General features: G+C 40.1%; 1 pseudogene; it reads right to left on the bottom strand.

The window, feature by feature from the left end:
- Window positions 1-15682: 15682 nt before the first annotated feature.
- LOC118662582 lies at window positions 15683-16880 on the bottom strand (annotated as a pseudogene).
- Window positions 16881-25404: the final 8524 nt, after the last annotated feature.

Genomic DNA, 25404 nt, shown 5'->3' with positions numbered 1-25404 from the left:
CTGACATCCTAATCTACAATATAAGACTAATAGCAGCAATATCATAAGATGGCATGTGGTTATTATTAAATAAACTTCACAAGCAAGAAACACTAGGCTTTAGAGAAGGACAAGGCCCTGAGTCTTCTCCAAGACTTCGTGGAGAAGGGAAAATTTAATCTGAATTTTAAAGAACAGAAAGGACTTAAGCAGAAAGAAGAAGAGCTATCCCAGACATGGTAGTGACAGGAGTACAAGTCAGAGGTGGAAAAGTATGAATCAAATTTGGGAAGATGTGTTGAGAATAGTGGGAAATAGAAGAAAGATGTGAGAATTAAGATTTGATCAAATTGTAGGAGGGTCTGAAGGCCTAATCATATTAATCAGAAATCTTGCCTGAAAGTGACAGAAATCCAAAGTAGGAATTTATCGGATCCTCCAATTGATAAGTCAGATACAGCTGGATCCAAGCACTAAAATTATATTATGGACTCTATCTCTCTTGTCTTCTCATTCTTACAATCCCTTCTGATTTCTTCTATGTGTTGTCGTTTTGTTTTCTGTCTTGTTGCAGATGGGCTATCACCATCAAACTGAGGTCTTGGCCTGCATAAGATTCAACTTCTCTAACTTCACAACTCAGCAAAAAGAAAAAGACTTTCTCTTTTAATATTCATTTATGGGTTTAAGGAAAGGCTTTGAATCCAGAGAAATGGGGTCCTGGATCACATGCTAACTCAGAGGAAAGATGTCTATTAACAATAATGATGTAAGCTCACTGTGCAACCATAATAAATGAAGGTAATGAGATGGCTTACTGGGTGCCTTCAGGCCATAGAAATCCACTGAAGGTTATAAGCCTGAAAATCACACGACCAACGTACTCTCTTAAGAAGTGTACATGATGAATTGGAAGGAAAGGCAAAGGAATATGGGGAGGCCAGTTAGAAATCTCATCCAGTGGCCTAGTACTTGGGACATAAAGCTTAGACTAAAATGGAGAAGGACAATGAAAAATAGACAGATGCAAGAAATATTTAGGAGTAAATATCAATAAAATAGGATAATTGATTGGATATGGGAGAGAGATGTTTTAACAATAATTCATTCAATAAATATTCATGAGTTTCAATTCTATTTTAGATACTGTTCCAGGTACTAGTGAATATAGCAAACAAGGTATCTGCATCACAGAACTCAGGTTCCTCTGAGAAATATGAAAGAGACACATAAACTGAGAAATAAGTAATATAACTTCAGTTCCTAATACATGTTCTGAAATAAAGTATGTAAATGTTATAGAGTGGTGAGTGGCAGGTGCTATTTTGATAATAGTGTAGAGAATGGACAAGAGTGAAGCACAAAGAGTCATTATCAGGTTACTATGATAGTCCAGACAAGAGGAGATGGTGGTGTCAGCTGTGATGTTGGCAATGGAGATGGTGTTAGTTAGATAGTCAAAGAATGTCAAGATTTTGTGTCTGAGAGAAACATGGCATTATCACGAACAGAAAAATAGAAGTGGTTGAAGACATTTTTTCATACTGAAACCTGAACATGTCTAGTACTCAGGAGATGCCTAAACTGATGGATGATACTCCTTGTCCTAGAGCAAAGGCTCACAAGCACTTACGTCCAACTTTGTAGAGAGGGGAGACCTGTGAACTTGTACCTAAGAACTGCTTTTGACCAAAAGGTTTCACCAACAGTGGAAAATTGTTGACAACAGCTATTTCTGATATGGCAAAAGCCCTAAAGGATGCCCCAAAGTAAAAGAAAGGATGAGAAAGAAATATAAAACATAAATCAAAATGAATTTTTAAAAGAAAAATTATTTAACAGAGGAATTCTTGGAAACTTCATAAAAAATGAGTACCTTTGGCCTCTGGCTTTTACAAATTTTGTACAACAAAAAAAGGCATAATTCCATCTCTCTGCTTTACTTTCTTCTTTCTATTAAACTTTTGGTGATTTTTTTTCAGAACAAAGAATATTAAAGAGACTTCTATATATATTGCTGTTTAAAGAGTAAATATCTATAGATTTCTAAAGGGTATTTTGGCAGACTGTATAAAAATAAAATATATTTTCACTCTTTATTCATTTTGCTAGTTATAGAAATGAATCCTAAAGAAATCTAAATGTGTAAAAATATTTATATAAAGTCATTAATTACAGAATTTCTGTATATACATCAGCTAAAAATCTGAAATAATCTAAATGAACAATGATAGGGGTTAACATGAACATCATAGATAAGTTTTTCTGTATCCTTATTGTGTTGAATTAGCAATACACATGGGCAGGAGGGGAATATGGAGAAATCCAGGCCCTTCTGGAGTTTCACTGGGTGAAGAAAACCCTTCATCTGGTTCCTAGTCTATGACCCTCGAGTGGCAATAAGAATGAAATTCTGGCTTTGTTCAAAGAAATCCCCGGATCATTTGTTATTTCACACCTTAAATTCCAGTTTTGAAAGGAAAATAACCAATAAAAAAAGAAGCAAAACGACATATTTTAAAAATCCTGTGGAACTATATAGGTTCATCATTCTGGGACTGAAGGCAATGGGTTAGCCCCTTGAATCTAAAGATTGAGCCTCTCTGGCAGTTGTAATTACTTACATTTTGATCCTGGATTCATCGCATTTTGCAATGTTGCTTTTCTCATTGCTCTTTGGCCCTATGTGATACTATTGCTATTTTGTTCCTTGAAATGTCTAAAAATCTTTAGTTTCAGTCTTTATCAAGTATCAAAAAGGAACCCAAGGAGCCACAAAAAAGAACGGGTTGTCACTGGTTGCCTTAGTTTCATGGAGAGAAAGACAAGGAGAGGGAGAGAGAGAGAGAGAGAGAGAGAGAGAGAGAGAGAGAGAGAGAGAGAGAGAGATGCAAAAATGAACAAGAACATTCTGCAAGCACATCAGTGGCTGTCTGTGACAACAGCACCCCATCTCCTTTGGGTTACTTCTGAATTATTTTTCACAATTAATGGGAGAACTAAGGAAATAAATGGCAGAAAATTTAATTGCGGGCGCTAACCCTGAATGCAACTTGAGGCAGAGAATTTAATCTGATGGCTTCATGTTACTGATCCAAAAAAGAAAGAAAACACCATGTGTTTATGTTTGAATGATTTTCATTTTTAATTAGTGACTTCAAAGATTTTCAACAAACCTGAGTTTGGCCCCTCAAATATCATATAATTTTAATTAGTTTCCAGATTTCCCCATTATTTTAAAGAATAAATTGAAGGCTTATTTTCCTTTGAGTGACAAATAGCTTAGCACACTGACAAAACCCACGTCATAACTTTTTAAAGCATAGGTGATTTATAAGTCATATTTACATTTTGGTGACTCTGCTTTAAGGTTTATTTAAAAGGTAACCATGTGCCCTTGGTTATTATGACATTTGTACTACCCTTAGATGGCAAAATTCTCCAGAAAGATCACTTATAGTAAACGAAACACATCTGGCACAATCAAAGCTATATTTTAATGTCCTCATTTGCAGTATTGTCTCATAACTTTGGCCTCTGCTTCAGAGGCTGAGAAAAAAGAAACAAACAATCCAGATCCTAGTTTTTCTTTTTCTGTTTCCTCCAACATTTAGTAGTTTGCCATGATTATGAAACATGACTCTATGTTTCTTTATACATGATGATGTAGGCTGTTGCCTGGAGACCTTTTACAGCAGAGAGTTCCCCACTCAAGGAAGAATGAGGGGATATAACGCCATCATGGCAGTGGACTCTGGATCCTCTGGGTGTTTGAAGGGACATTTCCATCCTAATGACAGAAATGCATCCAATTCATACATTAAAGGAAAGACTTGGATCCAAAGATCCAAGTTCAATGAGGAACATGATCACCATTTAAACCATGTAAACAATTCCCACCCACGTGATTGGGACATTGATGACTTCACTGGTTGAATAAGAAATTACCCAGAGGTCACACTGTCCCCACAGAATCATGATGGGCAGAAAAATGAAAGCAACAGCTCAATATGTTAACAGTTAAGAGTTTGAAACTTCCATAGCATGGCTTGCGAGTATTGACTGACTGTGACCATTAGCCTTTTCCTGTTGTAATCTTCCTTTTTTCATTTTGTGTGAGATTAATTTGTGACTGAGATTTATTAGCCTAAAGGAGGCTGAGGTTGATGAGATTTTGCTGATATAGTGCATAGAACACACATCAAGTCAAAGAGGAAAAAAATGAAAAATTGAAATGATAAAGTTGCATTGCTAGCTTGTTGCTGAGGTAATTGAAGTAGCTTGTGTTGTGCTGTGCTGTGATGGCTAGAAATAAAATATGTACAAATTTATCTAGATCATCCTTCTGAAGAAAAGGACTACAAAATATATTCCCTCTCTTTATGTGTTGAGGAAATCTCCCAATTCTTTTTTGACAGTGATATTGAAGCAAGATGAAATGAAACCCATTCAGAACAGGCTCCAGAAGTAAAAGCAGCTGTAAGTTACCCATGGAAATAGACATAAGGGTTAGCATAGATAATTGAAATATGAGCATAGTATAAAAACAGCATTTTTGTCTATGAGGTGAAAGCATAACTCTATAAAATGTCTGTCTCAGAACTGAAGTCACAAGATAGAGTCATTATTTTTTAACCTGCCCAACTTCCCCTCTGATGGAGATTCTGATTATCAGGGATATGCTTAAAAAAAACACACACACTAAAACACACAAAAAAGGAACTTAAAAAAAGAAGGGGGGATCGTAACATAAAGCACTAGGACAGCAGCACCACAAGAACAGGGATCGTTAGCCACTGATGTGTCCCAAGTGCTGGGATTGTGCTGGCACATGAGGGGTGCCCTGCAAGCCTTTAACTGAATTAACAAAGTACCCAATCAGTCCTTTATGCTGAGAACTGACTAGTTGGTGTGGGGAAGATCACAAATATGTCTTCATTTTCAGGAGTCATTTGACATACAAATATGTCACGTGGAAATCTGGAGCTCTATGACAGGCCACCAGAACATGACCTTGAGAGTGGACCACAACACAGGTCTAGTGGCAATGGGTTTTCTGTGAAGGGAGCATGACTGGACCGGAGACACCTCTCCACATCCACCGTCTCCAGAGCTGTAGAGACTGAGCGGGAGACTGATCCTCTCCCTCTGAAGCCCATGACAATATTCCAGGCCTGCTCTCCACCACCTCGATTATTTACTCTTTAGTTCACCGAACATGTAACACTGACCAGGCACTACAGGTTTTCTCAGAGTTCCACAGCTGAGAATCCAGATATCACTGTCTTCTCCACCTTTTTCTAACCTAGTATTCTCACGTAAGTGAAATGAGGTTTAAATAAGCCAAATGCATAAAAGGAAAAAGCACAAAAGGAAAATTTGAGGGAGATTTATAAAAACTAATGTGCTGCATGTTGGTGGGTGAGGGCTACAGGAACAGAAGGCATCTGTGAGACTCCAGACTTGGGAGGAGGCATGGGGAAAGGCTTCCCTGTACCTGGGGGAACCATTTCCTTCCACATCACCTTGACCTCAAAGCAGGACTCTCTATCCCCCGGAGTGTGTTCACTTTCAATCCCCAGGGGAGTTTTTGGCCATAAACCTGAGAAGAATCTACCATTGTGTTAGTACCTATTTATTTTAGTTCTCCTCATGGTAGCATGTGCTCCAAAGGGTGCCAGGAACATATCTCACATTTCCTGAATGAAGGCTCAGCCATCACCCAGGGACCCCATCACTGCTCTCTCTCTCTGATGACAGCAGGGACTACCTACGACCTTTTTCTGCATCAGTCTCTGCAAAGACATCAAAGTCTCAAACTGCCCAAACTGAAAAGCTTCTCACCAACAGGGAATGGCTAAGGCTGCTGGTGCTGAAAATTTATTAGCTGGGTGACCTTGGGCAAGTCACTTACTTACTGGGAGGCTTACTCTGTTCATATGTTAAATGGAAATACAGCAGAACTCACCTCAGAAGGCTGTTGTGGTAATTAATTGTGTATGAGATACTTAGCACAAAGTACTGACACCTGGTACAATTTAGATGCGTCTTGAAAACATTACACTAAGTTAAAGACACCAACCGCAAAGACCACATACTCTATGATTCAATTCATAGGAAAGTCCAGAATAGAGGAATCTATAAGACAGAACGTAGCTTAGAGGTTGCTCAGGGCTGGAGGTGGGGATGGAAGAAGAAGAGGGGTAAAGCTAAAGGAGATAAGGTTTCTTTTCAGGTGACAAGAATGTTCTAAAATTGACTCTGATGATGGATTCACATATCTGTGAATTTACTAAAAACCACTGAATTGTAAATATGAGAATAACATCTCAATAAAGTTGTCCTCAAAAGGTATTTAGTGCCCTGACCAGTGTGGCTCAGTTGGTTGGGTATCATCCCCTGCACTGAAAAGTTGCCTGTTCGATTCCCAGTCAAGATACATGCCCAGGTTGCAGGCTCCATCCCCAGTCAAGGGCATGCAAGAGGCAGCCAATCATCGTTTGGCTCCCACGTCGATTTTTTTTTCTCTCTCCCTTCCTATCTGTCTAAAACTCAATAAAAAGTATTCTTTAAAAGTATCTTTAGCACAGTGACTGTCACATATTTAATACTTGAAAATGTCAGTCATTATCATTTATTAATTCATTCAACAGATATTTGTTAAGTTCCTATTATAAATCTGGCAATAATCTTATACTTGTTACTGTTACTTGTATACCATTTTTACATTTTAAACTTTGCATGTGTGTGAAATATGCATAAGTTTTAGTAATGCAGGAAAAGTCCATAATGTTATTGAGACTAAAATGCCTAACTTGAAAAGATAAAATTAGTTTAGGTGTATAAAATGTTTTGCATGTAAACTTTTATACCTTAGAAATAGTCACTAAAATCCTGAAACCTATTAGGCATCTAGAGAATATCAACAAAAAAATGTCTTCACTTATTCACAACTAGAGTTAACTTATTTATAGTCAACTTAGGAAGTTTTCCAAATGAGACATACATAATTTAGTGACAGCAGAGCAGTTCTAGGCTTCAGTGGATTTCAGCATTTCATATTTAAGAAACACAGAAATGAAATTCTGCTTTGGATGTTTTAAGCCAAATGACAAACAAACAAAATCTAAAAGCCATATTTGAATCTCAGAAGACATTAGACAATTATTCTAAGCAGCTCTACCAACCACATCAACCCTGCTATTTTTCCCTTGACTTTCATAAAATAATCCAATTGTACTTCCCCTTGCCCTTCTCTTCACCTTCAATCACACTCGTTTCCATCTTCCACCAAAGACTGCAGGTACAGGGAAAATAATAGACTTGTAACCAAACAATTATAAAAAGCAGAAGGAAAAAATAATACTCTAAAAAAATCTATACCCAAATAGGAAATCCTTTCACAAAAAAAAAAGACATTTGGATCTGCTTCGGCAAGTGCAGACATTTAAATGGTGCTGGGTTATGCCAAGCTGGCATGCTTGCCAGCTCAAAGCTAGTTGTTTTAACCGTTTTTGAGGCCCCGAACACAAAAGAGTACAGAGAAGCACACTACAAAGGCATGGCAGCCAGCAGCCAGCATCCCCCTGTAAGTCCTAACTCCTTTGTTTTTTGTTTCAGCTCAGAAGGGCTGCTCACCAGAGTGCTCCCTCTACTTTCTAGTGAATTCTCAGAAACCCACAGAGAGCACTGAAGCACCTGTAAAACTCAATTTCTCCTAGAGATTTGTTGAGACCTTGGCTGCTGGCACTGGAACCCAGTCAAAAAAGTCTGTGCTGATGAAGAATTTTTATTCTAAAATAATGCTCTCCTGATATCCTTGCTTTCTTCATAAACACTCCATGGGTTTATTCATTCACACTGTTGGCTAAACCACCAAAAGCCATTGAAAAAAAAGGAGGGGGAGGGGGAGAGACTATCTGAAAATAAAGTCTCCTAGGATGTATTTTTTCCTAATAGACATTTTCAAGATTCCTTCACAAGCACAGATTCTGAAGCAATCAAAGGAAACAAAAATTGAAAAGGCTAAAAAATGTATAAATTTACTCAAGATTTATGGACTATTTTCCATGAAGAGCTCCTTCAAGACAAAGCTCCTTGAATACATGGCTAATTTATTTAGCCTGCTACATTAATAACACAGTACATTTAAGACATACAAATATTTTAATTTTTTATAGAAGCATACTGTTGGTTTTATTTTTATATACAGACCAGTCTATATAAAGCAAAATAATAATAATCCCAAGTGAGTTTTTTCCTCTATTAAAATGTGAATTTCTTGATGAATTAAACTTCCTGTTACTAAAATAACTATGCTGTTGTAAACAGAACTACATTAACCTTAATTCAGGTATTTGTCAGGTATTCTTGACAAGGGCCTTCTATGGTTTTAGCCTTATGATAGCTGGCTAGATTGACTTTAAAGTTCTTGAGGAAAGTGACTGTTTCTCATTATTTATTTGTTTTTATCCCTCTTATCTCACACAGTGTCCGACACATAGTATGGGTTTAGAAATTGTGAAATAAGTGAGTTACCACCTGAGTTACTAATGTATACATGGCATCATTTTAGAGATCTGTGACCAGTTAAGGCAACTTCTCTCATAAAACATCAGCCTAAACCATTACCAATATTCATGGCCTGGTGCCCAAAGGATCACTGAGGAGAGAACTTCATTCTGTTACCTCTTCCAGTGGGTTCCAAGAGTTGCTGGGAAAGAGGATGCCCATTCATGGTCATTTTACACCATTTCAGCATAATATTTCCTGTTCCTTTAGGGATTAGAATATAATGAGTATATCCCAGCTGGTCTCTTAACTTCCCCCAAAATTATACTTGCCCACTATTTCCCGCTCTGCTCCCAGATGCCTAGCCCCACTTGGAGGAACCCGGATCGGGTAGACAGATATGAGGACACACGCCCTTCCTCTTCGCCTGCAGTCAAAGCTGCTGGCAGTGAGCCCGGGATGGATGGAATGCACGCCCAGGACTCCTGACAGTTGCTGGGTTCATACTCTGTCTCGCTTTTGCTTTCACATGCTTCATTCTTTGCTTTCTGTTAAAGATGTGTATTGACTTTGTGGAACCACTGCAGTGAGCTGTAAATGATGCATTTAATGAAAAATCCTTGCCTGGCTCTCTGAGACAGAACGCAAACAATGTAGGGCAGGGATTGCTGGGCAGTGATGGGTGTTGGAACATCCCATTCATCTGCCTCACTGGCAAGACAGGTGTACCAGTTGGCAATATTTCAAGGGGACAGAGTAAAAAATACTAACTAATATTTTAATCATACTCATTACTTGTTGTTTCTCCTCTCCCTATCGCAGTGATCCTTTATTTTTAAAGGTTGGCCACTCTTTTATCTGAACGCCCCAAATCCTATATCCTGAAAAGATGCACAAGAGGATTTTGAACGGTTACTCTTTTGGAGGAATTATATGAAAATTTTATTTCTGTGGACCTCTGTAGTTATTGCTACCATCCTTGCATTTCAATGTTGAACCTCAGTTTATTGAAAGGACTATTTTTCTTCCAGTTTCTCTTTTTTCTGTTTCTCTCTTTAAAACAAACAAAAAACAAACAAACAAACAGGATGTGGCTTGTTCCAGGAAGAACAATACAGGTGACAAAGTCCAACTGAAACAGGCACCTGGTGGTTCGGATGAGACTGGACATGCTTCCCAGGACCCCACAGGCCCTGGCCTGTCATTCACACAAAGGTGAAGGAAAGCGCTGTCGCAGGAATTCACAAGCTCACATTCTCCACCATGACCGCACACAATGCTGTCGCACGCTGCGTGTGCACTTCCTGCTGCAGCCTGACTCAGCAGCCCACCAGCTGGTGTGGTAAGAGGTGTCCCCATTTCTGAACAGCCCTGAGACCAGCGACACGGTGCAGCCAACAACTGGCACAGGGTAAGCAGCCCAGGACTCTTCCAGCGAGCTAGTCAGCCTGTCCTACGTCTTGCTGGCCTGGAGCTCTGTAGGCTTGGAGAGAAGTGCTGGCTTAGTGACGTGCCTGCTCGCCCCACTGGAGCAGGCTGTCTAGTTGTCCCCTGCACTCACCAGAAGTCACAAACATATCAGTCGACTGGTGTTCACATTACCGGAGGCCTGTCCTGGAGACAGTGTTTTCCTGTGCTGCTCTAGTTTCAATTACTAGCTACTCTAATAAACAGCTGTCCAAACTGCAGCCCAGGGCTTTTCAATATATGCATTTCTGGTCACTATATTAATTAAAGGACTTTCTAGTGGTTTTTTTTTTTTTTTTTGGCATAATCCAACCACAAGAGCACATTTCCAAAACTATTTTCTATATGGTACTTAAAGATTTGGCCAGTTCTCATGGGGAAAAGAAATTAGTCAACCAAGGACTGGGTCTCATCTGAAAAAACTGCTTGACAGGATTTTGTTGTTGTTTGTTATTTTGGCCTGACATAGATACAGTATGAGTTATAGAAATGGTCACTCATTTTTTTCTATTTATGTCTAACTTTGACAAGCTCCTGGAGTCTCCAGGATGGCATTCTGCATCTCCAGCCACTCAGAGCATACCCGAGCCTTCAGAGAAGCCTAATTAAAATTGTGATTAGAAAATCTTACTTTCAAGCCTCTCTAATCACAGGAATGTTCTCATGTAGAGATCCATACAGGATGACTAGAATCCTATTAATTCCAAGTATTAAAGGACTCCTTGTGTTTATAAGTTTTTTATTTAAATACCTCCCTTAATTTCTTATCACTGAATAAGTTATAAAAATAATTCATATACATTTGCCAGGAGCCGGTCCATTCTTGCTGTTTCAAGGGACCTGGCATATATGGCATATTGTTCTTAATATGTTTGCTCACCTTCTTGGCACTATGTGTTTTAACCAAGGTCTCCTCTCTGAGAAAGGTTGTTTCCCCAGTTAGGGATTTTCCCCTGAAGTTAGGGAGGGAATAAAACCTCTTAACTAAGTGCCAGGTGGGTAATTAATCACTTTAACTACGAACAATCGTGCTTAAGCTACATAATCTTTACTCCCTGGAATGAAGATAAGAAACGCCCTAACCGTTGTAATAGAGATTGATAGGATTGAATCAACTGGTATAAATACAGATGCAACAAGACAGCAAGACCAGAGAACTTAGAATACAGAGCTTAGAACACAGAACTAAGAAGACCGACCCTACACAGAACTAGAGACAGAAGAACTTCGCTGGAGAGAACATGGCAAAAGATCCTGGACTGAACCTGACTATAGAACATGGCAAGAGAACCTGACTAGAACTTGGTGACTGAACCTGGCTGGAGAACCTGGACAGAACCTGGCTGGAGAACCTAGCAAGAGAACATGGACACAGACCCTGGCAGGAGATCCTAAGCAGAACCTCTCTGGAGATCCAGACCAGAACTTGGCTGGAGATCCTGGCTGGAGATCCTGGCTAGGCTGCTGATCAACTGAACACTGTCTCCGTGTCCTTCCTTCTTCGCCGACTCCGTCCACACCTTTGGGGACCCCTGGACGTGCTCGGGTTGGACCCCGGCATATGGCGCCCGAACAGGGACCCCTAGGTAAGCCCCACTCTCGGGATGGATAGGACTCCACCGTAGGAAGAGGGTGGATAGTCTTCGCCGACTCCGTCCACACCTTTGGGAACCCCTGGAACAGGATTCCCCTAGGTAAGCCCCCCCCCCCATTGAGAACCCCCACACTCGGGACGGATAGGACTCCACCAGGGTGCTACAGACCCCCCTATAGAGGATAAGTAGGGTAAGAAGGTGGATAGTACAGAACTTAGATTGAGAAGATGTGCCATACTGAGTCCAAAGAAAGAAGACTCTGTACTGATCTTTAGATTAAGAAGATGTGCCATACTGAGTCTAAAGAAATGACTCTGTATTGATCTTTCTGCTTAGGATCTCCAGCCAGGTTCTGTGTCCATGTTGTCTTGCTAGCTTCTCCAGCCAGGTTCTCCAGGTTCTCCAGCCAGGTTCTGTAGCCAAGTTCCCTCGCTAGGTTCTCCCGCAAGGTTCTGTCCAGGTTCTCCAGCCAGGTTCAGTTACCAGGTTCTAGTCAGGTTCTCTTGCCAATTTCTGTAGTCAGGTTCAGTCCAGGATCTTTTGCCATGTTCTCTCGCTAGGTTCTGTCTCTAGGTTCTGAGGCCAGTTTCTGTCCGGGAACTTTTGCCATGTTCTCTCCAGCGAAGTTCTTCTGTCTCTAGAGAACGTTCTGTGTAGGTTCTGTGCCTAGGTTCTGTCTCTCTTGGTTCTGTATTCTAAGTTCTGTGTTCTAAGTTCTGTGTTCTAAGTTCTGTGTTCTAAGTTCTGTCTCTTGCTGTCTAGTTACAACTGTATTTATACCAGTTGATTCAATCCTATCAATCTCTATTACAAAGGTTAGGGCGTTTCTTATCTCCATTATGTAGCTTAAGCATGATTGTTCGTAGTTAAAGTGATTAATTACCCACCTGGCACTTAGTTAAGAGGTTTTATTCCCTCCCTAACTTCAGGGGAAAATCCCTACCTGGGGAAACAACCTTTCTCAGAGACCTTGGTTAAAACACATAGTGCCAAGAAGGTGAGCAAACATATTAAGAACAGTATGCCATATATGCCAGGTCCCTTGAAACAGCAAGCATGGACCGGCTCCCGGCAATTTACAGATGTATATTTTCCCAAAACTATATTTCTAGAAATATGCCATACCAATTTCTTACAAACTCAATATGTTCTTATTACATTTTATTTAACTCATCACTTGTTTTATCTTTATTTTTCTATTTTGTCCATCCTACTAGTACTTTTGGAGTACTATAAATCACTCAGTCTCCCACACTTAACTATACCAGGCTAAAGAGACCTTATCACCTCAAATCTTGCTTTTGTGCTTTCTCTTGAAAAAAACAAAAACAACCTTCTTTGGTTACTTCTACTTGCCTCTTCTTTCCCTGATAATTTTGTCTGCTTGACTCCAAAAAGTATTTTGCTGCCCAATATTTGGGGAGATGAAATGTGTTATCACTTCCTCCCAATGCTTTTCCTGGGCCAATGGATTCGTCTCAGGGATATTACATTGGCTTTCTGCAGGAACCTGCTGTATAAAACATCACACATGACTCTGACACTTTGCCCTAGCTTTTCTATTTCGTGAAGCTTTTTAAGGATGACATGAATCTTCTCACTCTAAATCCCTCAATTTCTGTTTTATAAGTATGAACCTTCTTTGGCACTTTTTTTGTGAAACTTTGCTGGTTTTCCCTGTAAGAAATTCAGCCTTTATCCCCCCATTCCATCATCTCCTTCACCATATCCCTCTAGTCTAGTCACCTGTCTCTTCCTGCTTTCCAGAACATTTGTTCTCCTACAGACATTCCTTTCCATCAGGCAAGTAAAACAAGAAGCTTGCTCCCTAGTTATCACATCCCACTCTCCTCACAGAGAATCATACAAAATCCAGTCCCAACTCACCATTACTTATAGCCTATAGCAAAATGTGTCAATTGAATTTGACCAGATTTTCCATAGGACTCAACATAAAATTATCAACAAACAAAATGTAACCTGTGTTCCCTAATAATGGCTTCTAGATGCCCAATATGTACTTTTCCTATATTTTTAATTCCATTTCTATTTCATTTTGCTTCTTTTGTCACTCTAAACCACTTGCCCAAACTTGTACTGTCCTTGTCCCCATTGAATGCATTTTCAATATTTTCCATTTTCTTATATTTTAGGATTTTTCCCTTTGTTTGGAGATGACACAGTCAATTTTCCCAGCATAATTCTTACATTTCAAATACTGACTTTTTTTCTCATTACCAGGGGGACACTGTCTGCATATGTGAATGCGGGATTTAGGCTACCTGGTATTTCTTTTCACCTTTATAATCTACCAGCCTTAAAGGAGGCAACTATGTCTCCCTGGTTTTTTCCCCTCTAAAAAAATTTCTAAAATCCACAATATGACAAGGGCTATGTCATGTCTCTTATTCCTGCAATGATTTCCTCTCCACCCCTGAGAGTAAAAATGGATGCCTTTCACTTTTGTGTAGACTCTTCATACATAACAGTAACTTGGCTGGTATGCACAGCTTCCAATGATCTTAAGAAAAAACTCTATTGGACCCAAAGGTTGTTCTCAGTCTAAATCAGTGGTTCTCAACCTGTGGGTCGCGACCATCAGAAAACACATATAGCATATCAGATATTTACATTACAATTCATAACAGTAGCAAAATTACAGTTATGAAGTAGCAACGAAAATAATTTTATGGTTGGGGGTCACCACAACATGAGGAACTGTATAAAAGGGTCACGGCATTATGAAGCCCTCCTTTGGCACTGTTCCTTGTTCTTTCCCTAAGACCAACATCAGTCATCCGTCTTCTGCTACATAAGGATCTGTAAAAGTGCTTAGAAACCTGTTTAACACTCTTTGGTATTGCCAAGTCTTCCAGTAGGCAGAATTCTCCTACTAATTCTGTAATTGGCTTTCAAAACATCAATGAAATCAAGTTTTAGTACCTGCCTTCTCCTCTTTTCTCTATTGGTCATCTCCCTACTCTCCCATGTGCCATAATGAACTTTGCACATTTGTTCACCCAGGCTTACCAAAAATGTAGAAAGAATCCATTCTAAGTTAGAATTGTTTTCCATCCCTAAGAACTTGATCATACTGCTAACTTTGAGCTGCAAGTAAATAATATTTCAAAAGATACTATCAATGATGTTCTTTGAAAGGCAGGAAACTAACTGGCTTCTTTAACACACACACACACACACATACACACACACACTCACTCACACCTTTACACACTCAAACCCTTTTAGGTTATTATCTCTTAATGATTATATCTGTCTGCCAGGACTATCTGGGCTTGACTTCAGGAAGTGAGCTGGGCTTAACCAGTGAAAACAGTGGGATGACCAGGAGAATCATAAAAAGCCTGAGTCGGGATGAAAAGGCCAGCTGACTCTTGCCTCATGGAACATCAGAGGTTGAAGGTTTCTTTGCCATTAACTGGTTTACTTCTTTGGTCTTTCTCCTGTCTTTCTTCACATCCTTTAATCTCAGAGTGTAGCTCTTCCTGCTGTGGAAACAGTTCTTAAAAGCACTTAATTATTCACATTATTTCTTTAAGCACCATTCAATCTACTTTGGTTTCCTCACCTGTCAAGCACTCCTTTTCTTCTTGAAATCAGATGGATTTGCCATTGCTTGACTTCTTTTCCTTCTCCATCAACTTATCATATATATATATATATATATATATATATATATATATATATATGTATATGTATATATATATATATATATTCTTCCTATATTTTTGATATTTTATTCATGCTCTAATTCCTTTATTATTTTCCTATACAGATAAATTTCTTCTTTGAAAGCCTTGAGTCTCATCTCCTGTCTTGTAAGCACTCTCTCTCTTACTCTCCCCCACCAAAGTATCAATAAGCATGTTCGTTACTAGTATTTAAAGAATCCATAGTATGTACTTCACTGGTGTTCTAGGAAATTCCAGTGCAATCAACAAATGGAAAGGACTTTATTGTCAGTAAGCCAGTGAAACTTAGTTGCCTCATTTTCTAGCTTAGGTGGTATTTAGCCAGCATGTGGTCTCTTTACCTGGAAAAGGGATGGGATAAGACTAGCAATATCATATAGGATTGTACATGGCAGTCCAAGAATGTCTTGGAATTTCCTAGATTTTACATATAAGAGACAATGCTCTATTTATTTTATATATTTGTAATTTTAATACAGAAATAATCAACATTGTTTAAAATATAATTTTTGAATACATTCTCATGATTGATACTTGTGCCTCAACTAAGACTATTATTAAAAGGACCTTTCTTGCCCAACTGCAGTGGTTCAGTGGTTGAGCGTTGACCTAAGGAGGTCATGGTTTGATTCCCAGACAGGGCACATGCCCAGGTTGCGGGCTCGATCCCCAATCATGCAGGAGGCAGCCGATCAATGATTCTCATCATTAATGTTTCTACCTCTCTCTCCCTCTTCCTTCCTCTCTGACATCAATAAAGATATATTTTTTAAAAATAAAAGGAGCTTTCCTTCCTTCTTTACACTGAATTCAAACTCTTGCAGATTGTTTATAACTTCTGCTTTGAGATGAGGTAGTGCTGTTGTATTAATGTTGCAGGTTTCTGTCAAAAAATTCCAAAGTAGGTCTCCATTTTCATTGCCATCAATAAAACAATCAGATGTGTCCATGGTGGACAGAAGGTCATAACACTCATACTTAATCACCAACTTGTCCACTATCTGAGTGAGATCAGTCGATGTGACATACTGTCAGAGGTCATCCCAGGGTAAGTGGAATCTGTACTTTTTCCATAGCTTGTCCCAGGCACTGGTTCCGGACACAAGAATAATAAGAAATTTTGCATTGGTAGCTAAGAGACTATGGAAAAATTTCAGAGTAGCTGGGATGCCTTTTACATAATACAGCATCTGAATCATATAAATAAAGTCTCACTTCTAAAGTTCTTTTTTCTCCATTATTCTATTTTGAGATTCAGATGATGTCTCCTCATGCCAAGCAAACTTTATGTTCTCGAGGTTTGATGACTTAGCTACAAACTCTTTGTACTTGCAATTTGCTCAATACTTGGTTCAACAACTTCATTTTTGATATGAATTCCTTGGTATTAAGGCTGCACCTTATAGAAAATTTGAAGATCAATTTCACCTACACCTCTGCCAATGCTTAGAACTTAATTTCTGATTTTTTGTCTCCAACCCTTGCTATTGTGCCTGGCAGCTTGTTGTCCAAGAAAGCCTTCATGCACTGGTGTTACATGGAATTATTGAGAAACCTCTGAAAAGGTCGACATAACTGTTATGATTAGAAAACAAGTCCTCATAGAAGATGCCATACTTGGTTTTCTGAGGAAGATAGGGAGAGATAGAAGGTTTCTCTCTCTTGCTTTAGTAAGACTTGTTGCACCTTTCCATGTTATTTTAAAATTGAATTTTTGGCTTATATCTTTTTATTTCAACATATTCTAAAGTGAATTTATTTCTCCATCATAGATCTTAACTAAATTTTACAGATTCTACAAATTAATTTGGCTATTAACTAAAAATTAAAAGAAAAAGCAGTATTCATTCAGATGTTAGGAAATGTTTTTTGGTTTTTTTAATTTATTTACTATCTCTGTCTAATAGGTACTGTACCAGGCATTTGGGATATACCAATGATGAAGAGACCCACTGTCCACACTCACAGTTTCAGCATTTACTGTGGAGTTAAGTGTGTAGAGAAACAACTGCAGCCAATGAGGCATGTGAGAGGTCTCCATTGGTACGAAGTGATCAGAGGTCCCAATAGAAGAGGAAGCAAAGTGATGAAGGAGAAGTGTGCCAATCAGCAAGCCAGGTAGCAAGTGGGAAAGTGGACAGGAGAGGGCATTCCAAGCAGGAAAAAAAATCATGTTCAAAGTCAGAGAAGAGTAGAAAAAATTATGTATTTAGAAAAGTACATGTGTTAATTGCCTTTACAAAGATAAAGCCAATTATGTAGCCAGTCTCTTAACAACAACAGCCTACATTTGTGGAAAACTCAGCAGTTTTTGTCACCTCATTTCATTCTAAGAATTTTGTGACGAGGGCATTATTTCCATTTTATGGATGAAGAAACTGAGGCTCAAAGATTATTTTTTAAGTTTATCCAATCAATTAATAAATGGTGGAGTCAGGACTGAACCAAGCTGATTCTGATTACATAACTCATACTTTTCCTGCTATAGCAGGATCTCTTCCAGATCTCATTCCATATATGTGTTAGAAAGCAAGGACACAGTTTCATATGGAAGAGAAACTCAATCAGATTTGCCTTTTGGAGAAAACTGGTTTGAGGAGAGATGAACTGTAGGTAGGAACTCCTTTAATGTTTTAATAACCTAGCAAAGAGATGGTGAGGATCTTAATTGGACAGGAAGTTGTAAGGATAGAAGAAAGGTTATAGCTTCAAGAAACGATTAGGAATTAGAATGAACAGACCATAGTGACTGGTCAGGCACTGAGAGTGACTGAGAGGAAAACATTTCAGGAGTCTTTTGGAATTCTGACTTGCACAACATGGTGGACAACTCAAATAGAGAAAAGTGGGGGTGGGGCTAGGGGATGTGGATGATGAATTTGGTTTCTTTAGCCAGATGGGCTATGGAACAGGCTAAAGTGTCCAGCAGGCAGTGAATCAGGTGGGGGCTCAAAACTGAGGTTAGAGCCAGAGATATATAACTTAGGAGTCAGTATACGTTTGAAGCCATGGGCATGTAGGATATTGACCAGGGAGAATACAAAATGTAAAGAAAAGAACGACATAGAAGGACAGAGAAAAGGGAGGTGTTAATAAAAGAGCCTAAAAGGCCACCATCAATGTAGGCAGAAAAAGAGGAACGTGAAGTTTAAGAAACAGAAAGAGGAGTAATTACGAAGAAAGAAGGCATGAGCATGGTGGTAGCCAAGATGTTTCCCAATGACCCCATGTGCTGATATTCACACCCTGTGTAATTCTGTCCCTGGAGTGTGGACTCAATTTGGCAGCTTACTTCTAATGAGTAGAATATAGAAGTGAGGGAGGTTGGGTTATAAAAAGATTGCCACTTCCACCTGCGGCACTCTCTCTTGGCGTCTCTTGAAATACTGGCTCTGGTAGAAGCAGAGCTGCCATGTCATGAGGCAGTCTTGGAGAAAGAGAATCCAGGCAGCTGTGGAAGAAGCCGCTGTGGTAACATAGGGAGACCGGCCAGCAGCCAGTGGAGTGAGCTTGGAAATAAACACCTCCCCAACCCCCCAGCGGAGCCTTGGGATGACAGCAGCGCTCCCAACAGTTTAACTGTCACCTCAGCAAAACCTCCCGGCTGAGCCATTTCTGGCTTCCTGATACACAAAAGCTGAAATAATAAATATTTGCTGGTTTAGGCCACTAAATGTGGAATACTTTGTTGTGTAGCTATTGATAACTAATACAATCACCTGCAAATGCAGCCACAAATAAGATAGCTAGGACCAAAAGGAACCCTGCTCACTTCTCACACTTTATATTTTGTGTTATACATTCATCTGTCAATTTTGAGAACCCATTCATCATTTTGGTAATATATTATGGCCTGTAAATAGTGCACAGTGGTGTGCTGAGAAGCAGGGCAATGTGGTGGGAAAGAGCACAGGCTCCGAAACCAGATACTTGGGTCCAAATGCCTGCTTACCTCTTACTCCCTGTGCAGCTTTAGTGCCCTTCTTAGGAAGGATGCTAACAAGAGCCCCTGTAGGGTGGCTGGGAAGAATTCATGCGTCAGTGCAAGCGCCTCTCTTTTGACAGTTCCTAGAGCACTGCAGACACTCAGTCCATATCAACTACCATTATTAGGGGTTGGAGGATGTATGTGCAGAGAGAAAAAGAAAGAAAAGAGAGAGATACTTTCTTCAATCTATTTGACCACATTGACTAACCCTTCACCACCATTGGTCACTCTTTATTTTCAATTCTATCACTTTTTCCCCTGAGATACAGTTCCTAATTTAATACATGTACAAACCTAACCTTTTTCCTCCTTAATTGAAGTTCATTATCATGTGAATTCCACCCCAGATTTCACATCATGTGCCTTTAGAACAATCACTCACCTAACCCTAACCCCCAATCTAACCAGCCCATCTGAATCATAAATGTAGCCCTATTGACAAGTGTTATAAAACCGCAATCTAATTTCTTGCTGTTCAAGAATGCCCGTATTGAACCCTGCCCTTCTTCCACACCTTTGCCTGGTGTTCCCTGATGAAGCTGCCTCCAGGACCTGGCCTCACTCACTTCCTACCTTCCACAATTACTTGCCTTACAGACTTTTCTTAGATCCCAAGTCTTCTTCCCTCTTCTCCTATAGCTCTTGTCCTTTATTCCAGCTGGCGGGCCCTCCTCCCCTTCCTCCCACTGTGGACCTGTCCTTTCTGGGACAATCAATTCTCATCTCTTTTGTTCAGCGGGAGCTGCTTCATGCACTGCTATTGACAGCTCTTCTGTCTTGTCCCTAAGGTGTTTGCTGCCTTTCACTACTCTCTTCTCTTCCCATCAACCCTATATTTTCCCTTCTCATATTTTCTGTGGCCCCTCATATTATCTCACTTTCTGCCTCTAGATGGCACCCGTGCAGTGGTAAGGGCAGATGGCACCAGCTCTGTCCTTTACTGCTCCCTCCAGACACTGCACAGTATGCCCTTCTCCCTCACAAAGACACCACGCTATCTACATAAAGACATCATTGCTGTGCCCTTGCACTCCACACCTGAAAGACTTCCACTAACAGCCTATTTACTGGAATAATTTCTTAAACTGCACCTAAAAGCCGTTTGTCTTTGGGCTCAGCTAAAATTAGTTACCCTCACTAAGCCTCGCTGTCCTTATCTGTGAGGTAATAATAGTAGCCACCTTAAATTGTGGTGATGCAATTTAAATGATATAATGTATGCGAATGCTAGGTACAGTCCCTGCCTCATAGTAAACAAGCAATAAATGCTAGTTATTATGGTTTTTGTCATCGTCAACATCATCAGCTCTATCATATATAAACTGCAGTTCTTTGTTCCGTAGGGGAAAAATTCCTGAAATGTGGTTTTACTCCGTCTCCATCCCCAAATATGTCTTTTTCTTTTCCAAAATATCACCATCCTAAAAGAAACCCCAATTGTTCAATCCCACTGTTTTATTTTGGGAAGCAATGGTGAGAATTTTAGTCTTAAACACGCTAAGTAAAATCTCAACAAATTTCTTCTAGGACTCCTGTACCTTTTATTTCTATAAATCACCAAAATAAATCAATTTTCTCTATTGATCTAAAGCTCACATCAAACTTTCTACTAGGAAGACTCTGTTTTAGTAAAAAATATTTCTCTTGGGTAAATCCTAATGAACTGATAGTCAGGGTGCCAAGTGTATAATCTCCTGTTGGACAACTGTCCCTGTCTCTTATAAAAAGAAGCCTAAGTGCCCATCAGCAGATGAATGGATTAGAAAACTGTGGTACATCTACACGATGGAATACTATGCTGCTGTAAAAAAGAAAGAATTCTTACCATTTGCCACAACATGGATGGAACTGGAGAGCATTATGCTAAGTGAAATAAGCCAGTCAATGAAAGAAAAATACCACATGATCTCACTCACTTATAGCTACTAAAGACCATTATAAACTGATGAACAAAAATAGATATACAGGCAGAGCAGCATTGAACAGACTCTCAAACTACAGCGGGAAGGCCGGAGAGGGTTGGACGGGGGAGGGTAAGAGATCAACCGAAGGACTTGTACGCATGCATATAAGCATAACCAATGGACACAAGACACTGGGGGGTAGGGGAGGCCGGGGGAATGTCAAGGGGGGGGGGGAAGGAGACATGTGTACTACTCTTTGTAATACTTTAAGCAATAAAACAAAATTAAAAAAAAAGAATCCTCGTAACAATTGTGCTTTTGATAGCATATTATTGTGCTCTGTCCTCTTTCACAAACTCTCTAGATGTCCTTTACCTTTCTACTAGTACATATTCCATTCCTTCCTACCTGTAAACTATATGAAAGGCAAGAGAGACAAAGCAGCAATTAGAATTGTAATCATTCCCTTCCTCAAACCTCTTCCAAGGTCCCACTCCAATGGACTCTAAACAGGCTAAAAAGTCATATGCGATGTCCTCTGTTCCACAACCGAGTGTTCATGGAGATTATTAACCCCAAGAGGTTTGAAGAATCTGACCCATCCTTAGCTCTGACTGCCTCTGCCTACTTCTTAGGCCATTGTTGTAACAGAAGTAACATATGCAACCTCTTGCTGGTCCATCTCTCACAGCTAAATCTGTTTTGAGCTCCTGGCCACCCTGGGAGGTGGTCTGATCAGATGGCAGATTAAGATGAGAAAACAAAAGCAAAAGAAATGAAGAACTTGCCTAAATTACTTTAGATGATTAGAAACACAGATAAATTCACAACCCCACCACTTTTTCTAGAACAAAAACGAGGTCCTTTCCACATATTCTCAACGGGATGACTCAGTGCCCACCACCCTCCCCTGGAAAACATTTCCGTTTCCATTCTTCTGTCCCTGTATCTCACACTGACAAAGCTTGCCACCCCTTCCAAGGGCGAGAATCAGACTTATTAGTTCTATAAATTTAATTAGGTTCACGAAACCACATGAATAAGGGAAACACCCTATATACACATGGAGAAGAAAACTGGTGTGACTTTGGGCAAATTCCTTTGGCTCTATACCTCAGTTTTCTCAATAATAAAATGAGAGGGCTGGATTTAACCATCTTTAAGATCCCTTCTATTCAAAAATTCTGTGATTTGTTATTTTAACAATGGTACAAATGATATTGATAAAAATATTTCCTTCTCCTTTATTGATAAAGATTATATTAAAAAGCATAGAAACACAGGGGTATTCATAACCCTTATATTAGTAATAGTGGCTAATCTTTAATATAGGCTTACTATGTGTCAGATGGTGTTAAACAGTTGTCATGTATTATCTAATTTAATCCTCCTAAGAACCCTACTATTTGTACCCACTTTACAAATCAGAAAATGCAGGTACAACAAGATTAAATAACTTGCTCAACGTCACTGGCAAGTAGCTGAGCCAAGACTCAAACTCAGTGAGACTCCAAGAGCAGCCTGCTTAGTCACTAGTCTCTACTGCCTGCATTTTTTCTTATGCATTCCAATGAGAGAAAAAATATGTAATTAGTGGCTATTAATTTTCCAGTGTTATACAGCATGAATCTTATCATTTAAATCACTTACAAGTCTGCTTTTAATAGGTAATCAATAAGCATATTTAGAACTTTTTTTTTTGCAATTATTTGTTGCCATAATATTTCAGAACAATGCCAAGAATAACAAATAGTTTTTACTTACAAAGGGACTTGCAAATTGAGTTTCCTTCATCTGCAAAATCTCTCCACATGCAATTAGTCATCCTATTTATACTTTATTTTTAGGCTGCTCTATGTTCTCTTAACATTTGGTGTAGCTGAATATCAAACATCACAGAAATTCTATCTGTATGTGAGAACTTACTAGAGGCTCGTGTTTAAAAAATTAACTTATAGCCCATGCTAATTTTAGGAATTAGTGTATTTTTAAATAACACGTACCTTGCCCACCTTATAAAAACTCTGTTAGGAATAAGGAGTGATCATTATGCATATGTGTCATACTGAGCCTACATGGGAATTTAACAGTGAATATACTTCAAACATCTTTCCTGCCATTTACTGTATTCTTTGATAAAGCATCAAAGTGAAATAACAAGCCAAAGCTGTATGTTGCTAAAACACAGAAATTCCTACTCAGTTACTGACAACTTATGTTTTTATATAAAGCTACATTTAATATTATTACTATATTATTTGAATTATTAAATTATCTCACATGACACCTGTGATACAAATAACAATGAAAGAAATGATTTAAATATATTCTTCCAAAAGATATTCCACTTGAAAGAGAACTATAAAAATGAAAATTGAAAAATGATTGTTTTGTTTCAGTAAAGCACAAACTGGGTGACTCAAACAAGGTTATAAACACACATTGTGAATTTTGTGTATCCGTACTGTTTTCACAACTCTTGAGATGCTAGTGTCCAATTTAAGAGTACTGTCTGAGGGGTCACATAGGGAGCTTAATTTAAAATCATCAGCCTCCTCACTGCACCCAGTATGACATAAAGAACAAACACTCCACCTTCACACCACTAAAGCTGTTGTGTATACTATATTCAGACCAAGATTGGGAATTTTATAACAAAACATACTTCTATAATTGAATCTAGGACATTACACAACCATAGCTAGTTTAGTTTGGGGCCTTCTGTACCCTAATCCTATATAATAAAAGGCTAATATTCAAATAGACCAAATGGCAGAACAACTGAACAACCGAACCAGTTGCTATAACGTGCACTGACCACCACGAGACGCGTGTGGAACATGGCGGGCATCAGCCATGGCTGGGTGGTGGAGCAGGTGAGCGGGGGCACCAGACCAAGGTGGGGTGCCAGTTGCTGTCATCAGAGTGAGCCTCTGGTGGTTACTGAAAATTCTTTGCTTCCATACGCTGTGGTCCTGCCCAGCACTTGCACCCGCTGCTGGTGCCCGGCGCTGGCCCGATCACTTAGTGCTGTCAGTGGCTGCTGGCCCCTCAGGGCTTTTCCACCCGCCCCTCCCCGATGCTCCTGAGGGGCAACTGGAGCCGGCAGCCGCCTCTCGCGCCCGCTACTGGCAATGGCCCCACTCGCACCCGCTGCCAGTGCTGACCCTGCATGCACCTGCAGCCAGCGACACAGCTGCCGCTCACACCCGCGGCACCTGCAGCCAGCGCAACAGCTGCCGCTCACACCCGCTGCCGAAGCCCGGAGCCAGTCCCGACTGCTCAGCGCAGTCAGCAGGTGCAAGCGGCAGCTGCCAGCCTGATTGCCCCTGAAGGCTTTTCCACCTCCCCCTGCTCCTGAGGGATGATCAGACAGCAGCCACTGCTCACACTCGCTGACAGCACCAGCCCCGCTCACACCCACTGCTGGTGCCGGCCCCAATCACTCCATGCCCGTCAGTGGGTGCAAGCGATGCCAACACCATAAGCAGGTGCAAGCAGGCCCAGCGCTGTCAGCACGTGGGAGCAGCAGAGACCGGAGCGGGGCTGCCAGCAGATGGACCGGGCCTGTGGAGGAGGGGCCAGGCAGGGGTGTGGAGGATAGGCTGAGACCTGCCCCTGTGCCCACCGCAGCCTTGCGGCCCACAGTTCCTTTCAAGGTGCACGAATTCATGCACTGGGCCCCTAGTATATAATAATACCTGCAAAATAGTAAGCATGCTGGTTGTCCTTCTGTATTCATTCTCTATTGCTGTATTCATTCTCTATAAAACTGCCCCAAATTTAGTGACTTAAAATTATCTTATAATTCTGGAGGTCAGAGGTCTGACATGAGTCTCACAGGATAAAGTCAAGGTATCAGCAGGGCTGTGTTCCCCTCTGGAGGCTTTCAGGGAGAACGTCTCTTTGCCGTTTCCCACTTCTAAAGGCTACTCTCATTCCTTGGCTTGTGGCCCCCTCCGCCATCTTCAAAGTCAGCAATGGCAATAGAACTCGCACATCTCATCACTCCAACACTTCCTCTTCTGTCTCCCTTTTCCTCTTTTAAGGAGCCTTGTGACTATATTAGGTATACCCCAATAATCCAAGGCAATCCCCCAATTAGAATGTCAGCTTATCAGTATGCTGAATTCCCCTTTGCTTATAACCTCATATAGACACAGGTTCTGGAAATTGAGGTGGACATCTTTGAGGAAACATCATTCTGCCTCCACACCTTCTAAATGACTAAAAGGAAACCTTGATGA

This window comes from Myotis myotis, unplaced genomic scaffold (assembly GCF_014108235.1).
Source record: "Myotis myotis isolate mMyoMyo1 unplaced genomic scaffold, mMyoMyo1.p scaffold_m19_p_9, whole genome shotgun sequence".
NCBI lineage: Eukaryota > Metazoa > Chordata > Mammalia > Chiroptera > Vespertilionidae > Myotis > Myotis myotis.
Note: the sequence above shows the minus strand (reverse complement) of the source record. Positions and strands in the feature narration are given on the sequence as shown.